This window comes from Danio rerio, chromosome 6, assembly GCF_052040795.2.
Source record: "Danio rerio strain M-AB ecotype USA chromosome 6, GRCz13ab, whole genome shotgun sequence".
In the NCBI taxonomy this organism is placed as follows: Eukaryota; Metazoa; Chordata; class Actinopteri; order Cypriniformes; family Danionidae; genus Danio; species Danio rerio.
The window spans coordinates 38,836,568-38,853,757 of record NC_141026.1 but is presented as its reverse complement, the minus strand read 5'-3'; the positions used below and the strand labels follow the sequence as shown (position 1 = coordinate 38,853,757).

General features: G+C 36.1%; 1 long non-coding RNA gene across 2 annotated transcripts; it reads left to right on the top strand.

The window, feature by feature from the left end:
• The first annotated feature begins 2,603 nt into the window (after window positions 1-2,603).
• Window positions 2,604-6,208, top strand: LOC137490240 (uncharacterized). 2 transcript variants are annotated; one of them, XR_015493919.1, is made up of 6 exons: window positions 2,604-3,072; window positions 3,318-3,461; window positions 4,179-4,295; window positions 4,386-4,427; window positions 4,749-4,835; window positions 5,220-6,208. It is a non-coding gene; the product is annotated as an uncharacterized LOC137490240 (long non-coding RNA). The 2 variants fall into 2 exon arrangements; XR_015493920.1 differs by having other exon boundaries at window positions 2,966-3,072; window positions 4,749-4,879.
• The last annotated feature ends 10,982 nt before the right edge of the window (window positions 6,209-17,190 follow it).

Here is a 17,190-nt window from a genome sequence, read left to right as displayed (position 1 = left end):
AGCAACTTTAGTAGATATTCAGTCATGTCCCATACAAAGGCCAGACCGATGAATTTATGTCAAATAAAATGGCTTGGATGGAAAGCAGGAGCAGCAATCAGAGAAACAAAAAAACGAATGGACAATGAGGACGAAAACATTGAAACGCCAATGTAAGGGTGCGTTCAAGGATGAAGAAGTTCACAAAAGCTTTAATGTCATACACTGGCGGATTGCTTTTGTGTTTGCGACCACGAGCTGTGACTTCTACAAAAACTCAAAGAGCCAATGGATTAGAATACCATTAAAAAGATGACTGAATCAAACCCACTGGATTGTGGAGATTATCGAGGCAAAGGAGATCAAAACGGAAACCATGCAGTGATTCGAGAAGTCTGAAAGTGGACTTTAATCTATACAACTTTTCCAATGTAAGGCTTGCCTAGTGGGAAATGGCTTTTTTTCACCCCTCAACAATCACCCTCACATTTTTAATTATACTGGATGTTTTCTATAATTGAATATATAGGAAAAGAAAGCTTTGAATTGAATTTAAATTTTGATTTAACTTGGATATATTTAAGTTATACAATATAAGCTAATAGTAAAAATACATCTTAAAAAATGAAAAACTTTTCTCTCTAGATATCTCTAGTAACTGATTTATTTTATCTTTGCCACGATGACAGTACATACTATTTTACTAGATATTTATCAAGAGACAGGTTAGGGTAATTAGGCAAGTTAAAAAAGCTTAAAGGGGCTAATAATTTTGACCTTAAAATGTTTTTTTTTTAAATTGTAAAACTGCTTTTATTCTAGCCAAAATAAAGCAAATAAGACTTTCTCAGAGAAGAAAAAGTATTATCAGACATACTGTGCAAATTTCCTTGCTTTGATAAACATAATTTTGGAAGTATTTTAAAAAGAAAAAAAAATTAAAGGGGGGCTAATAATTCTGACTTCAACTGTATATGTATATAGTTTTGAAATAAACATTTAAGAAAAAAGATATGACGTAATGATATATAAATGTTAGTTTAATGTCTTGTTTAACTTTTAAATTCAAAACTTTTAAAATTAATTTATGCAAAACAGGCATTTCTGTGTTAATTAATAATTGCTCAAGTGAACCATATATACAAATACAATGCAGTGTAATATCTCTGAACCTTAGATCAGCTTTATAGTTCTGAATTAAAAAAAAAAACATTGGATAAACAATATATGTATGATGTTAATATAATAAATGTTAGTTAATATGTTTAAATTCGAACTGAACATTAAATTCAAAACTTTTAAAATTAATTAATGCAAAACAGACATTTCTGAGTTAATTGTTAATAATTGCTCAAGTGAATTATATATACAAATACAATGCAGTATAATATCCCTGAAACTTGGATTAGCTTTATAGTTTTGAATTAAATAAAAAAAAAAAAAAAAAAGCATTTGATACAATATTTGTATGACGTAATAATATAATGTGTTAGTTATCATGTTTAAGGTCAAATTGAACATAAAATTTTTAACTTTTTAAATTAATTTATGCAAAACAGACATTTCTGTTTATTAATAATTGCTTAAGTAAACCATATATACAAATAAAATGCAGTATCATAACCCCGAAGCTTAGATCAGCTTTATAATTTTTAAATAAATATTTAATAAACAATATTTATGATGTAATAGTTTAATAAATGTTAGTTATTGTGTTTAACGTCAAATTGAATATTCAACTTAAAACATTTAAAATAAATTGAAGCAAAACAGACATTTCTGAATTATTAATAATTAATAATTGCTCAAGTGAATCATATATACAATTAAAATGCACTATAATATCCCCGAAGCTTGGATCAGCTTTATAGTTTTCAATTTAACAGAAATCATTTAATAAACAATATTTGTATCAATATTTGTATGGCCTAAAAATATAATGAATGTTATCATGTTTAACGTCAAATTAAATATAAAATGTTAAATTTTAAAATTAAATCATGCAAAAACAGACATTTCAGTGTTAATTAATAATTGCTCAAGTGAATCATATATGCAATAACAATGCAGTATAATATCCCTGAAGCTTGGATCATCTCACAAACATTGAAAAACACGGGCTGATCATTTTCAAGCCGTTTGTCTAAACCTCCAATTACTATTAACCACAAGATGTTCCTACGAGAGACCAAACAAATTTCTAAAATAACACAAAAGAACTGGGCTTTGGTTACAATGTTCCTTCTGAAATCGCCATAATGAGTGTGTGTGTGTGTGTGTTGGATGGTCACTGTGGAGATTCCTGCTATTTCTCATCACATGCCCCTCTCCCGCCCCCTGCCGCCCCCATTCACGCGTCCCCTTCTTCCCCACATAAAACAAAAGCGGGCATCTGAAAGCGCTCTGAGGTAGGTAAATGTATTCAGTGACATCGGCCGGATGATTCTATTCTGCGCCGGCCCTGTAACATTTGTTTCCAGCCTTGTCTGAGGGCTGGGACGCCGTGTTGGGCCTTTTGTCCCACGTGCTCTCCACACAGGGCTGCAGTTAATGGTGGCCTTGTCCCCGGTCACTGGAGCAGAAACTTTAGGCAGGGAGGTTGAGCTATGAGGGGGGTTTTTTACGTAAGACTGCCGGGCCACCTCAGAGGTTGCCATGGGATGGCTTTCGGAAAACCCTCTCAAAGGAAGTGGTCCAGGGAAAGAAAGAACGCTTCTCGTTCCCCCCTTTTTCCTCCACAACCATCTTCTGTTTGGCCTGTCCTCACATCTGCACTGTTAGACATTTCTGTAAATTACACAGTTATTTACTGTATTTCACCCAGTGTAATACTGCAAATTCCTTTTACGGTAAATAACTGTATTTACCGTTGCATTATGGGAATTTAGTGTGACGTCGAACAACATATACAGCGATGTACTGTATTTGTAAAAATTCGTGTATTATACTGTATTTTCCACAACTGCTTCAACGCCACCTTGCGGCGATTCGACTACTCTGCACAACATTTTGCCTGAGGACCCTGGAGCAATTCTGGAGGACAATTTATTAGTGTGCCTGAAGAACATACTGGATTTAACAAACTTTACTCTGGTAAGCTGAGGCAGTGTTTCATTTTACAGAATGTTTTGTGGACGAGAATAAAACAAAGTAAAGTATAAAGTTGGCTATTATTATTTTCTCTGGCTTGGCGTTATTTCGCCCATTTGAGAAATATATAATCTATTAAGATGTTACCTTTATTTAATTTATTACATTAACACTACTATTACTTTAAATAAGACTGTTTATGACTATTAGCCATTGTTCTCGTCATATCTTTTTATTTATTTACATAGGAACCGGTGTTGCAGCGGGTTTTGGTTTAGGAGGGAACCAGAGGTATGCAGACAGTTTTGGAGGACACTTAGCACGAGACAACGGTCCGGCAGAGAGTGTTTTCCCCCAGAAGAATATGAATGAAAGACCAACAAATAATCCAGGTAAAAGCGCGTCTGTCTGTGCTGACAACACTCGACATTGATTTGAACACCTCTATTAGCATTTGTTTGCTCGGCAACATTGGCTGAAGCGATCTTAAAATGGTAATGTTAACTGTTAGCTAAACTGAGCTAAGTTTATACTGAATTGGACTCAAACTCATTTTAACGTGCAACGTTTAACTTATATTGATTTATACTATATATATTAGATGTTGTGAACTTATTTTTCTCTGGTTTAGAGTAACTTATAACGTTAGCTTGAGAAAATAACATCGCGACGTAACTTATAAGAACGTTAACGTACATCTATAACGTTACAATATGCATAGAGGTAAAGTTGGTTTTATATTCGCACATTCGTTCATTTAGAAGACTCTATACTGTTTACCATGTTACTTTGAATATTCGATCAGAATTAGCATGCCAGTATGACTTGAAATCAACATTAACACTGTTTATTTGACGGTGAGCATGTTGTACTTTGATAGTCATTAGCTGCTAAAATGATTTCACTATTTAGAGTTTGCAAATAATACTTTTATGAAATTAAATTATTAAGGGGGAAGTCTGAATCTGCTAATATAAAACCAATTTCACCTCTATGCATTATGCTAATAACCACCTTTTTGCTATTTATTGTTTGCTAATTATTTTTTTATCACAACTCTTGACATTTGGTTTAACATAATTGTTACCATTATATTTTTTTCTGTTTAGATATGGCACTGGCACAGCAGCAGGTTTTGTCTGAAGAAACAAACAGCATTTCAGAGGAACATCTTGATCAGCACAGCCTTATGCTTAAAAAATAAGCAAGACCAGTAAGCAACCAAGGTAAACAAATAAAAAAAGTTGTGTGGAGGTTGTGGATTGTAGCATGGTATTCTTATCTGTATTTTTGGCTTTTTTATGGTCTTAATATAGAATACTGGGAGCCTGCCTGTGCAAACTGGACCTCATACAACAGTAAGTACTGTACATCTATTTGTTTCTCAATATAGTAACGTTACTTTTAATACAAAATGTGTCACATGTTTAGTTGCTAGCTAAATAAAAAAATCGTTTTCCCTTTTTTATTAAACCATTTAGTAGGTTTGTTTTTCATCTTTGTTTATAATATTTTTGAGCAGATTGAGGTCTGTCATGGGTCAGACATTTCAAAATACAATAATTAGTATTGGGATACATGCATTTGTCTATGTATTAAATGTCTTTTTCCCCATTTCATGTTGCCTAAATATTTTGTAATAAATAAAATAATACAATTTTTTGTATAAATAATTCCAGAGGATGAAACAAAATGCACAACAACAACCAGAGTGAGCCAGAAGATAGCAGGAGAAGTAGTGAAGAGAATGACAACCATGAACAACAGTGAGTTATCCTTCTTTCACCAGCTAACTGAGAACTTGGATTAGGTGAGACACTCTCAATAGTTTTATCAGTATTCAGTCAGTTTTAGTTTATTAGGAATACATAAAACAAATTGTCTAATCTGTCCTGCAGTGAATCAACCCATCACAAATGCTACAATGTTTTTGTAAAACCTTGTTGGGGAAAAAAATTAACAGGACATTCTGGTTAGTTCTCTTTTAAACATGGTAGTGAGCAGGTTATGAGCAGGAGCCAGTTGCTCAGTACCAGCTGAAAACTACCCCAACCTAGCTGCCATGCTTCAAAATAATTAACCAGTATATGATTTATTTTTTTTAAACAAGCTTCTTCTATGCTTATGTTAGTCTGTTTGTCCTTATCCAGAGTTCTTCATAATCCTGGACTGGGCCAAATCCTGACCAGATGCTGTGGTGGTCATGGAGGAGTGAATCCTAAAAGACACACGTGATCAATGAGTTTCCGCATTGATCCAATGGGCCAGCCTGACCACCCGCTGGTGAACTTTCAAGCCTCTGGTGCCTAGACTGCGGCCTTGCACAAGTTTGGCTAGAGGAGAACTGGTCGTGCCCAACTGAGCCTGGTATCTCTCAAGGGATTTTATTCTACACTTTCGTCAGTTGGTGAAGTTTGTTCCATGCCACTGGATCACTTGGCTACAATTGGTGGATCGGTGGATTTGCTCTTCAGTGTTTGGACTTTCAGCAGTGACATTTACTGCTTCAATTATGAAAACTGGACTGAAGCAGCTTCAATTTATAAGAACTTCTATGTTAAGCTGCTTTGACATCATTGATCTACATTGTAAAAGTGCAATAGAAATAAAGATGAATTGCATTTGAACATGTGAATTCAGACCTTGTTGAGCATTTGACACCAGAACTAGTAATATTTTAAAGTTGGGTTGTTTCTGAGTCGGCTAATAGTTACAAATATTTATTTTTCCAACAATATGCAATTCAGAAGTTTAAATTTTTATTGTACATGTATGTTCTAGTGCTTTGTGTGATTTATTTATTTTTAATGTGTTGATTTTATTGCTTAATGTAATTTTCACACATTTTCCTTAAATGCTTTAAGCATTATTAATGTTTTAAAGAATGGAATATTTTGTAATTGTGTCTGGTTTAATGTCAGTAGTACTTAGTACAATTGTTTTTTTTTTTCTCAACAATATGCAGGTCAGACACTTAAATTAGTTTTGTACATGTATGTTAATGTGCTTTGTCATTTTCAATGTTTTTTTTTTCTTAAAATAAAATATTTTGAATGATTGAAATGTAATGTTTTTACACATTTTTAAGCTTGTTTTAAGCATCTCCAATGTTTTAAATAAAGAGTGTTTATTTTGTTAATATTTTGTAATTGTGTCTTTTTTAGGTCTATAGTATTAAAATAATATTAATAAAATTATATTATAAAATATTTAGGACAAAATTAAAAGGTTTACAGTAGCTAACTGTTAACTTAGGTTTTTACAGTAGTTAACCATTTTCAGACACTACAGTAACATACTGTAAACGGATTTACAGTTGTATATTGTAAATCTAAAATACAGTAACTTACTGGCAACAGTGTTGCCAGTAAGTTACTGTAAAAACCCTTTGAAATGTCTAACAGTGTGGTCTATCTGGCTTTTGCTGGAGATCGAGATGAATTCCTTCTTTGGGATTCTAATGGAGATGGAGGCTATCTCTGGATTTTCATGTGAAACTCTTCTGCTTTATTCGAGATGGGGGGCCTGTAGACTCAGAGCTGGCAGACTCAGAACCAGGTGCACTTGGAGAGGAGGAACGTGGAGGAAAGGATGGTCGTGTTCTCCATAGTTGAGTGGGATCTTCAGAAGAGAGAGGCTCTCCTTTTCTTTGTTGGCCTCTCATCTGGGTTTGGGTGGCTCGGCCAGGCTGATCTCTCTCATGACCAGAGATCAGCTCTTTCACTTGCTCTCAACGGTCTTCTGCTGAAAAAACCCACATGATTTAAATAATTGAAGGTCTTCCAGTTGGTGTGACTTTCGTGGAATGCTTAATGTTACCTGAACTTAAAATGGGAATCTGAAACATTTTGAGATCTAAATGACAAAGTGAACTTACTATCACAGAAGAATGGGAGCTGTTGGAGTAAAACTTCTAAAACAGAAGACAATCAACAATAGCAAAAAACTAAAATTTACCACCGAACTAGGCACAATTTACAGTATAAATTCATTCATTTTTTTTGCTTAGTCCCTTTATTAATCAGGGGTTGCCACTAAAGAAAGAACCTCCAACTTAGCCAGCATTTGTTTTTTTTTTACACAGCAGATGCCCTTTCAGCCACAACCCAACACTGGGAAACAACTATACAATCTTGCATTCACACACATACACTATGGCCAATTTAGTTTATTCAGTTCCCCTATAGCACATGACTTTGGGCTGTAAGGGAAACTGGAGCACTCGGAGGAAACCCACGTGAACATGAAACGAGAATGAGCAAACTCCACACAAAAATGCCAACTGACCCAGCTGAGGCTTGAACCAGAGACCTTCTTGCTGTGAGGTGATCATACTATCCACTGCGCAACCGTGACGTCAAATTTACAGTATATTCCATTATACATTTTGGAAATAAAACCACCCAAAGATCTGATACTGATTTACAATTCACAACTAAAAAACTAATATATAAAGTTGAAGTCAAAATTATAAGCCCTCCTGTGAAAATGCTTTTCTTTTTCAAATCCAAAGGCTCATTCTGAAAACGTTCCGCTATATACATTTCTGGAAAGCACCAAATACATCCCAGGAGCTACGTTTTTTTCCGCAAATCCACTAGAGGCTGCTGTGTGTGCTTTTTGAGATCTCAAATTTCTCTTGCGCGTGCCATTTTCGCCTGCTGTTCTCATGTAAATCCCCCGGAGGCCGCTATCAACTGACTGACTGACCGATCGATTGACTCACCTTCCTCCTTCCCTAAACCCAACCAATAGTGTTTTTAAAAGCACAGATTGCCCCGCCTACCGACTTCCCTAAACCAAACCGACAGTTTTTAAAAGCAATTTAGAAAAAGAGAAACCCTCGTCTGCGTTTTACCAAATGTTTAGATTTTACCACATTCTCACGCTCTTATTTACTTGTTTATTTATTTTTTTAGCTTGTTGTTTTTGTCTCACCTGCTTACTGGAATCATTCTTTGCCGGACTCAAACCCTGTCATTGTGGTTAACTCCTCTCTGCATCTCAAGTCCTCTGATGTACATGGTGAGCTACTGGACAAACTGGTAACAGTGGGGAAGCTGTCCATACAGAAGTAGTCAGCTGCTATTGTAACCCCACTGAAGAGCCACTGAGCGCCATCTGAATAGTTTCATTTTAAATATCATGCGAATGTGCATGTCTGGGGTGCGATACTTTTAACTGTCATGTGCGCGCCGGCGCTGTGCGGCACATCCGGTGTGTGACGCCCTTAATTAACCTAATTAAGCCTTTAAATCTCACTTTAAGCTTTCATAAAATTGAAATTGTCATGTAATTGCAAGACTTCGGTTGCCTTGAGCACATCTGAGCTATGAGTCTAAGCACTAACCACTAGGTTATTGGCGCTAACTAATTTTCATGTTTTTTTCGACTTATAAAATACTAATTATGCATGTTAATATTACTTCATCATAAGTAACTATAATAGTAATTATCATCATAATATAGTTTGTCACATGCATAAAACACGCTTTAAACTTTTACATGACAATTTACTTGTTAAATGATTTCCTTATGTAATGCCATTCATCCATAAAGGAGTAGTTGTTAAAAAATGTAAACTCTCAAAAACCCACCCAAACCCAATTTCCTCATCGGTTAAGGTTATAACTCTTGACGCTTATTAACTTGAGAGCAAAAGTAGCCCGATTTAAACATGTTTTTTTTTCTTTTGTTATAGATCATATATAATACTCTCTCTAGGCCAACGTAGGGCACTGAATCCGTAATGAAGTTATAATGAAAGAAGGCTGGCCACTGAAAAATCCAACCCTTTTTAACTCAAAGGGGTTTTGCTTACAATTATTCACTCGTGAAAATCTGCCAAAGAAATGCTCTTCATTTCTCATGCTGTGTTTCCTGGGATCAAATTCTCACAAGACTTTAGTGAGGCTGGAATAGCGGTCGGTGAAGAATAGAGGATCCCCGGTTAACATCACGGCTTTCCTTTTCATTTTTGCACCATCCAAGACTTGCCGCAGAATCAAAAACCAACCCTTTCTCTGTCTTTCTCTCCATTTGTCTCTCAAGCGCACACACAAAATGCCATGAGAAGCGTCGGTATGGGGGCACCTTTATTGGATAGGTATTGAGGGATTAGAGATTCTCGGTGGCCTACAGAATAGCACACACAGCATGGCCACTACGATTATGACACTTAGATACTCCAGAAAACGAAGGGGGAGGGATGTGAAGAACCAACCACATGTTCCTCGAAGGATGAAATGAGTCTGTAACCTAAAGGAAAAAGGGTTGCCATTAAGAGGAATTTTGGAGCACATGCTGAGGGCAGCATTTCAGCCAGCCATTTCACAAACACAGCTTTTGGTTTAGAGTAGCAATAATGATTAATAAAGGAGGAGACAATGCTGAATGGAAATAGATGTTGAAGCACAGCTTGAGTTAATCTCCTGGACTACAGCGACGCATTTGGCTTATAGAGCAATGGAGTGTGGGAGAACATATCAGCTTCATTGTGTAACTCTCTTTCTTTATTACAGTGTTTCCCAACTACTTTTTTCCATTGAGATTTTTAGAAATGCTCAGTAAGTCTCAATAGAACTCAACAAGCTGAAAAATGATGGTTTTATTAATATGGACATTAACAATGTAAAATGATAAATACACAACCTTACATTGTGTGTAAAGTAATTATAAAGTGGTACTGATTAACTTTAAAGAACTCTTTCAACATTTTTTTCTCTTTTGTTTGTTTGATGCAGTCATGGTCAGTTTTGAAGCTAATGCACAGACATGATGATAAAATATTTTCTTTCTCAAATTACTTTTTTGTTGTTTGTTTTACAACTTTAGTCACTTTAGGAGCAAATGCACAGGCTCAATATTCATTTGTTCATTTTCCTTCGACCTAGTCTCTATTTCAGAGGTCACATTGAATAAATTACCAAATTTTCTAGCATATGTTTTACACAGCGGATGCCCTTCAAGCCACAACCTAGTACAGGGAAACATCCATACACACTTATTGACACACAAGTGGCCTGGGACTTGAACTGGCGAACTCCTGTGAGGTGACATTACTAACCACTTAGCCACTGTGCTGCCCTGGCTAAGTAGTATCGTTTTATAATAATAACTACATGATTGCTTAAATCCAGTGGTATGTGCACAACATTTGTTCTAGACACAGCTCTATGTACATGTATTGTGTGCATAATGAAAACAACCCCCCACCCCCCACCCTGATGCAAAAAAAAATGAAGTTTTTAACATAAATTAAAAGTATAAAGTATAAAAACGTGAATTAATGAAGACTATTTTTTATATATCATTTTTGGTCAGTAAATGACAATACATTTTATATACATATAGTACTGTGCAAACGTTTTAGGCTATTATTCACCAAAAACAATGTTTAAAGGCTGGTTACTACAACATTTTTCTGTTGTATGTCAGTTTGAAATATCAATTTCTTTCATTTATTAATTTTCTTTTCAGCTTAGTCCCTTTATTAATCTGGGGTCGCCACAGCGGAATGAACCGCCAACTTATCCAGCACATGTTTTACGCAGCGGATGCCCTTCCAGCCACAACCCATCTCTGGGATAAATATCAATTTACATTTCCAAGTTTTATTTTTGTCATTAATTGTAATTATACAGTGAGATTATTGTCTGCACAAGGATCCTGACGACAGCTAGTACTCCACATAGAGATCTGACCTTTTGGCAACTTTGGCAACATCTCTACACTCGTTCTTTTTGCTCGTTCAAACTACTTATTTAAAATGAGTTGAAACAAAATAATTCTTGACTTAACTTAATTTGTGTTGGGACAACATGCATGAATTGTGTGGAACCCTGCATTTTTTACAGTTAAAGATGCTTCAAAAAAACCTACCTGCAAAGCTACAGTACTGTTTTAGGGCCTTGTGTAAAAATGCTGTAAAATCAGGATGCTTTCAAAAATAATGCATAAATACATTTTATTTATCAATGAACTTATATTCATTCATTCATTCATTTTCCTTCGACTTAGTCTCTATTTTAGAGGTCACCACAGTGGAATGAACCACTAACTATTCCAGCATATGTTTTACGCAGCAGATGCCCTTTCAGCTGCAACCCAGTATTGGGAAACACCCATACACTTTTCTGTGTGGAGTTTGCATGTTCTCCCTGCGTTTGTGTGGGTTTCATCCGGGTGCTCCAGTTTCCCCCACAGTCCAAAGACATGTGGTACAGGTGAATTGGGTAGGCTAAATTGTTCGTATGAGTGTGTATGGATGTTTCCCAGAGATGGGTTAAAGCTGAAAAGGCATTCGCTTCGTAAAACATGTGCTGAATAAGTTGGTGGTTCATTCCGCTGTGGCGACCCCAGATTAATAAAGGGACTAAGCCAAAAAGAAAATGAATGAATGAATGAACTGTTTTGCTAAAATAGAAGTGTACAAGTTAAGAAAAATCCCTGCACGCATTTAGTTGTGTTTAAAGAAGTCTAATAAACATCGAAAGACATTTAAACAGAGATATCTTGGCTAAAACAAACCTGAATTTGGACAGTCAGTGAAAATCTAATAGAATCTAAACAGCCCAAAACTAGAATAGTCATCAAATACACAAGAATGGATGACTACACACATGAATCTGTGCATTTAAAACATAAAATTAACTCTGGGTGCTTAAAAGTCCACAGCATATGTTTCAGTGTGATTAAAATGTGCAATGAATAGGCCACTCAAAAACATTATTTGACCAGAACTGAACCAAACATAAGTGTTTATACTTTTACATCAAAGTCCAATGATCATCACACTTCAGTCTATACTCAACAGGCGTCCCAATCTTTGTCAATATGAATGTGTAGATAAAGAGCTGAAAACATCCTGTAGGTATGTTTTATGGTCAGAGTAAAAATAAAAGGGAGCATAAATCTATTTCATTACCAGGTCTGTGTGTGTCTGCAGGCTGGCACTGTGTCAGAATGTACGCAGCCACAGGAAGTGACTTACAATGTAATATTTCATCTGAGACAGGCAGAAGGTCAGAGATAAAAAGGTGTTTTATGTATTCATGTCACTAAGAGAAGTCTTCGCGACAGGTGTTGACATGTGCGAAGACCCACGAATGAATTTGTATAAAGGCATTTCCAACCTTCAGCTGTCATGTTTCTCACTAATGTGTTCACTTTCTGCCTCAAAGTGTTCTAAGAGGTGCAGTAAGTGATTGTCTTCAGAAACATTTTTTGTTGTGCTGGTTGAAAGTCTCTTCACATTTCAATAGTAGAGATTTAAGTAAATGATCTAAATGTATTTTTATGTATTTTCTGGGTGAGGCAAAAGACAAAAAAAGTTAATCCAATTAAAAATTGTCAGGCCGATAATTCACATAATTCTGATAACTAGCCCAAACTGTCAGCAAATGTAGATTTCTGTTCTGTTCAAATCCATCGATGTGCGTGCACGTGTGCTGCAGTCACGTGGACACGAATGACAGTGGTAAAAACAAATGCTGAATAAAAACCTTTTAAAATACTGTCTTTCGGATGAGATGTTAAACCAAGGTCCAGACTCTCTGTGGTCGTTAAAAATCCCAGGATGTCCTTCAAAAAGAGTAGGGGTTTAACCCCGGCGTTCTGGCAAATTCTGCCCACTTCTTCCCCATATCATAATTGGCTTTATCACTCTGCCTCCTCTCCACCAATCAGCTGGTGTTTGGTGTGTAGTCTGGCGCAAAATGGCTGCTGTCGCGTCATCCAGGTGGATGCTGTGCACTGGTGGTGGATGAGGAGATTCCCCCCTATGTGTAAAGCACTTTGAGTGCCCAGTAAAGCGCTATATAATTGTAAAGAATTACTGTATCAATATTGGAGTTAGTTTTGCACGCTGGAGGAAGGATGACACCATGGCTGAAGTATTTCTTTTAGACAGGTAATGTTAAGTTTTAAAACTATTTTAGTTACGCAAAGCTGATGTAAATTGTGTTGTGTTATGAATGAGTTACATGCACAGAATTGTTGTTCAGCCACTGAAATCTTCCGGCGAAAGATCGATGTGACTATTTTCAGTTTCATAAGGTCCTTTTACAGCATCAATAATGTAGATTTTTATTTAGTTTAACAACAAAACATCAGTAAATAGCGCTATTCTATAGGGCGAGGCAGTGGTGCAGTAGGTAGTGCTGTCGCCTCACAGCAAGAAGGTCGCTGGGTTGCTGGTTCGAACCTCGGCTCAGTTGGTGTTTCTGTGTGAAGTTTGCATGTTCTCCCTGCTTTCGCGTGGGTTTCCTCCGGGTGCTCCAGTTTCCCCCATAGTCTGTGAATGTCTGTGTGGATTATTCCCAGAGATGGGTTGCAACTGGAAGGGCATCCGCTGTGTAAAAACTAGCTGGATAAGTTGGTGGTTCATTCCGCTGTGGCGACCCCAGATTAATAAAGGGACTAAGCTGACAAGAAAATTAATGAATGATACCGCTATTCCACCTAGCCTGCTTTACTGAGGTGTAGTTGGTTTTATTTTCACATTGGTTCATTTTTGAACAATGACATCCTGTGATGGACTCCCTATATTGTTTACCATGCTACTCTGAATATTTGGTCTGAAATAGCATGAAAGTATGGCTTAGTAATAAGCCCCAATCCCAATTCTACCTCTTAGTCCTGTCCCAATTCTCTTTAGCTTGAAGGTGTAGGGCAAAGGCAAAGGGCTAGATATCCCTTCAAATGGAGATTTTTCAGCATTACACTCGAAACCAGAAGTAAGAAAATTTCCCAGAAAACACCAGCTGCATCGGCAGCATGGCTGCACACAGAAGCCAGGAGATGCACAAATTAGTATTTTTTGTCATTATTATGAATTTTTACAGTAAACAAGCATTTGTTTTAAAACATTCATAATAGCGTTCGTGTTTTACCGCAGTGCTTTTTTTAAAAAATATGCTAAAATGAAAACCGCTAAATTCCTTTAAACACTATAATCCATAATAATAACTCCCGTATAGCAGTCCCACAACATTCTGTCACTCAATAACACTCGAATACCTTCTTAAAAAGTCTATTGACTGGGAATGAGCTTTTTACAGTGTCTGCTATAATGTTAATGTTATTTTCATGTGTTTACATAGCAATTACATTACATGGCCACAGAGTAAATGCACAGTATAGTTGCAATCTTATTGGCACATCATATCCTTATGATAACATGATATTGTTGGCTTCACCAATTTCCTGAAGATAAACACCAATAGATAATGCAACTGGAATACTTACAGCAGTTGCGATCGTCGATTTCATATGAAGTAAGAGATATCGATGACATATAATGACATGTGCAGGTGTTGTAGTAATGTCCCATTTCTTAAGAGTAAATGAGTGAAATATTGCACATTATGAAAGACAAGTTTTGCTTGTTACACAACTGAAAACATGCTCAATATACTACAGTTTTTCATTGACATTTGTAGTATTATAAAGTATTTTATTATTTAAAGTTTTCCACCTGGCTAATAGTATGATGTAGTGGGTCTTCGTCATCTTTAACGCGATATTAGGATGGCAGGGGTGGGACTGTGTTTCAAAGATATTACCAACCATTAGCATTTTGGCAGATCACTGCACCGTTAATAGGAGGAGTTTTATTTTTGTTTATTGTTTAATATACTTTGTGCTCAGGCCTGTAAGATGACCTCTCAGGATCCAATGTAATTACAGTGATGAGAGTCACTTTGAATGTGCAAGTGCTTATTATTATTCTTATAACTACACTGTAAAAAAACCCTGGTTGCCTTAAGTTTTTAAGCTGAATCCAGTTAACCTATGAGTCCATTGAACTTATATTATGTTAAAATGACTTAAAACTTTTAAAAGCGTAACTTAAAAACGTAAAAGCTTATAAAATTAAGTTAAACATGATTAACTTAGCTTATAAGTTCAATAACTTAAAAACATGCAGTCAGGACTAATTGATCATATGATTTTTTACAATGTACAATACCTTTTGTATGTATGTATGTATGTATGTATGTATGTATGTATGTATGTATGTATGTATGTATGTATGTATGTATGTATGTATGTACTCTTAGAATAAAGGTACGAGAGCTGTCACTGGGGTGGTACCTTTTCAAATAGAACACATTTACACTTAAAGAGTCTATATTGGTACCTCAAATTATATATATTAGTACCTGAAACATTTAAGAGGTACAATTTTGTAATCTTTAGGTACTAATATCTATCCCTGAAGTATTAATATAGACCTTTTACAAATGTGTTCCTTTTAAAAAGGTACCACTCCAGTGGCAGCTCTCGTACCTTTATATCTAAGAGTATATGTATATAGGTATTTATGTGAACATTAGTTCCCTTAGGGCTGCATATTTAATTTGAAACATAAGCAAAGTGAGTATCTGCCTCTGTGCAACGGGCTAATTTATTAAAAAAAATTTATATTATTTAATGCACTGAATTGGCCACACAGCTCAAAAACTTCTCAAAGTATTATGTGTGTACTAATAGAAATAAATGCTGCCACAGTATTTAAAATAAAAACAATAATAATAACAAAATACCAAAACATCTACAATATGCCGGGAAAGGTTTAAATGTCTTGGAAAACTAGTGAAAATACTTGCAAAATAGAAATTTGTACTGAAGTATACCATCATTATACTACAATACCAGCCTTTGAGTGAATACCCCAATTAAAACAAATCTCTATAATATATTGTATTTGTTTCAGTGTAAGACAAGTCCTCGTATGCCAAAATAGCCTGCACTAGAATTGGCTCAGAGCTACAGTACTTGCGTCCTACTACACAACACAGTTAAGCTGTTGTGCATATTTGGGCCACTAGAGGGTGGTGTTGGCTCTTAAAGTTGACATCTTTTCTAGGCGCATGACAGTGCATGTCACCAACTGCTGTTTGAGATTTGGTGAGTTGATGGGGGTCATTTAATTTGGCCATTGGTTTTCTTGATCTCAGTCTGCAATAATATCTTATAATGCTTTTAGACTTTACATGTCAGTTCAGACAACAGACGAATTTCACTTCACAGCACTGATCACTGTAGACTGCAGTTTTGTTGTAAAATTGTTCACTAAAAAAAAGCACCAACATGCTATATCTGTATATGCTTTCAGTCAGCACATCTTATGCAACCTCTCACTTTGAATAACTCTAAATTTATCCAGACGTCAACCATCTCTGAAAGTTACTTTGAACTCTTTAAATGCCTGAAACTCTAGTTCTTAGCATTGTCATAGTTTCCCTCCAATCATACAGTATTTGCTGTGAGGATTAGCATTTTGGAAGTCTGTGGGACATCCGAGCAAACCTGCTAATGTCAAAGGTACATCCAGCCGGGATCTAATGAGATGAGAGGGTGGGGAAGAGACGGTAGATGCAGGGGTTCCTTTAAAAAAGGGCAGGAGCAGGGAGCTTGGCCGGGCCAGGATCAGAGTCTTGTCGACAGGGGATAATCCTGTTTGTCACGTCACTCCAGGGCACAGGTCTGGGCCACGCTGTAGGGATCAGGCCAGTGATGTAGTGATGTGCTCTGGGGCACACATTCAAAAGTGGGTCCTGCTTTTTGATTTTCAAGATTCACAAAAAGACAAACAAGGATATTTGCAAAATTTAAAAACTGGATAACTGATCATTATCATGTCTTGACAGAACTTTTATGTTTTGATAGGGCATGGCTATATCATTCACCTTTGTTGTACTCTTTAAATTGTATTACACTCACTTAATCACTCACTCACTCACTTTCCTTCAGCTTATTCCTCGCTTTATCAGGGTGGAACGAATCTCCAATTAACCTGGGAATTGATTTACACACCGGATGCCCTTAAAACCACAACCCATAACTCTTATTTACACACTACGCCCAACTTTAGTTTATGCAATTTACCTATATCGTAGGTGAATTGAATACTCACAAGAAACCCACGCAGACACAGGGAGAACATGTAAACCCTACTCAGAAAAAACCTTCTGGCCCATTTAGGACTTGAACCATTGATCTTCTTGTTGCGAAAAGACAGTAGTAACCACATAGCCATCGTCCTGCCCGTTGTATTACATGGAGAAAAAAAAAAATATTATACAGATAAAACTTAATGGGGGTAAATAATTCATT